Raw genomic sequence first — 2,009 nt, 5'->3', positions numbered from 1 at the left:
ACAACCCACCATTATTCCTCCTCCCATATCCGTCATGACTTCCCTCCAGTGGAATGTTTGTCACTACATCCAACAATGAAGATTTAAACTGCTCTTGGAATCCCTGCCCCGAGGAAACAAAATTGCCCTTGTGATGGCTTCGACGTCTTCCGTTTCTTTCCAGTCCACTTTAATCTCCCCCCTCTCTCCCAATGATTACATTCCATCTCGTGAAGGATTCATGCTGCTCCTATTGGTTGACGTTCATATTCAATCACTCTCACTGAACACTTGGCTGCAAGCTGTTACAGTCTGAATTTCCTTTCATCACTTGTTCCCTTTCTATTATTGACATCACTCCAGCATTTGATGTTAGCAGTGGCCAACACCCTCACCTCTTTTTGCTACTTCGTGACTTTAATGTACACAATACCCTTCAGGGCCCTCCCCCCATGAACCACGGACCTTGCCGTTGGTGGGGACGCTTGCGTGCCTCAACAGTACAGATATCCGTACCGTAGGTGCTGTGGTGTCACCGCCAGACACCACACTTGCTAGGTGGTAGCCTTTAAATCGGCCGCGGTCCGGTAGTATACGTCGGACCCGCGTGTCGCCACTATCAATGATTGCAGACCGAGCGCCGCCACACGGCAGGTCTAGAGAGACTTCCTAGCACTCGCTCCAGATGTACAGCCGACTTTGCTAGCGATGGTTCACTGACTTCTACGCTCTCATTTGCCGAGACGATAGTTAGCATAGCCTTCAGCTACGTTATTTGTTACGACCCAGCAAGGCGCCATTATCCGTATTATTGATATTGTGAATCATGTACTTTAAAGAGCGACGTTCTCCATTAATGGATTAAAGTTAAGTATTCCACCAGCTACGTCCGTTTTTCTCAATTCTAATTCCCTTGTCATGTTCCAGACCTCACGCGAGCCTGCGTGAGCTAAAACGCGAGCATTTCGGCCTCCTTTACTATCACGGTTGGCTCTCCTGCCAACCACAACAGGTGCAACTACAACGGAGGGATATCTGTTGAGAGGCCAGACAAACGTGTGGTTCCTGAAGAGTAGTTGCAGGGGCAACAGTCTGGATGATTGACTGATCTGGCCTTGTAACATTAACCAAAACGGCGTTGCTGTGCTGGTACTGCGAACGGCTGAAAGCAAAGGGAAATTGCAGCCGCAATTTTTCCCGAGGGCATGCAGCTTTACTGTATGGTTAAATGATGATGGCGTCCTCTTGGGAAAATATTCCGGAGGTAAAATAGTCCTCCATTCGGATTTCCGGGCGGGGACTACTCAAAAGGACGTCGTTATCAGGAGAAAGAAAACGGGCATTCTATGGATCGGAGTGTGGAATGTCAGATCCCTTAATCGAGCGGGTAGGTTAGAAAATTTAAAAAGGGAAATGGATATGTTAAAGTTAGATATAGTGGGAATTAGTGAAGTTCGGTGGCAGGAGGAACAAGACTTCTGGTCTGGTGAATACAGGGTTATAAATACGAAATCAAATAGGGGTAATGCAGGAGTAGGTTTAATAATGAATAAAAAAATATGAGTGCGGGTAAGCTGCTACAAACAGCATAGTGAACGTATTATAGTGGCCAAGATAGACACGAAGCCCATGCCTACTACAGTAGTACAAGTTTATATGCCAACTACCTCAGCAGATGGCGAAGAAATTCAAGAACTCCATGATCAGATAAAAGAAATTATTCAGGTAGTGAAGGGAGACGAAAATGTAATTGTCATGGGTGACTGGAAGACGAAAGTAGGAAAAGGGAGAGAAGGAACCATAGCAGGTGAATATGGATTGGGGCTAAGAAATGAAAGAGGAAGACGTCTGGTGAAATTTTGCACAGAGCACAACTTAATCATAGCTAACACTTGGTTCAAGAATCATAAAAGAAGGCTGTAAACATGGAAGAAGCCTGGAGATACTGGCAGGTTTCAGATAGATTATATAATGGTACGACAGAGATTCAGGAACCAGGTTTTAAATTGTAAGACATTTGCAGAAGCAGA

Source organism: Schistocerca gregaria, unplaced genomic scaffold, assembly GCF_023897955.1.
Source record: "Schistocerca gregaria isolate iqSchGreg1 unplaced genomic scaffold, iqSchGreg1.2 ptg000362l, whole genome shotgun sequence".
Taxonomy (NCBI): domain Eukaryota; kingdom Metazoa; phylum Arthropoda; class Insecta; order Orthoptera; family Acrididae; genus Schistocerca; species Schistocerca gregaria.
The sequence above is the reverse complement of the archived record's forward strand: the minus strand, read 5'-3'. Positions refer to the sequence as shown.